The sequence below is a fragment of the Myotis brandtii genome, unplaced genomic scaffold, assembly GCF_000412655.1.
Source record: "Myotis brandtii unplaced genomic scaffold, ASM41265v1 scaffold786, whole genome shotgun sequence".
Lineage (NCBI taxonomy): Eukaryota > Metazoa > Chordata > Mammalia > Chiroptera > Vespertilionidae > Myotis > Myotis brandtii.
This window is the reverse complement of record NW_005371157.1, coordinates 110,522-110,861: the sequence shown is the minus strand read 5'-3', so window position 1 is coordinate 110,861 and position 340 is coordinate 110,522. Positions and strand designations below refer to the sequence as shown.

Here is a 340-nt window from a genome sequence, read left to right as displayed (position 1 = left end):
GACGCCCGCAGGCCACGCTGAGCCACGGGGCAGACACCACAGACGCCCGCAGGCCACGCTGAGCTGGGAGCAGAGACGGAGCAGAGAGCGAATCGCCGCCCCTGGTCCTCAGTGGCTTGTTAGGTGAGAATGTCATCACCTGGCAAGAAGCATAGCCCTGCTGCCGCCAACACCCCGAGGCCGGCTGTCAGGCCCCAGCTCTTATCGGAGCCCCAGAAGCTGCTCCCCAACACGTCACAGGTGACAGCAAAGATGGGGCAGGCCCGCTGGTGGGCGCCTCCGCCAATTAGGTGCCATCCCCTTGGGTGACACCGGCTCAGCTCTGCTCCGTGTCAGAGCG

At 65.9% G+C, this 340-nt stretch overlaps 1 protein-coding gene across 1 annotated transcript in view; it reads right to left on the bottom strand.

The window, feature by feature from the left end:
• The window catches only part of CARD11 (caspase recruitment domain family, member 11), a 62,591-nt gene that overhangs the window by 31,890 nt on the left and 30,361 nt on the right, over positions 1-340 (bottom strand). The gene's annotated exons all lie outside the window — the stretch shown is intronic.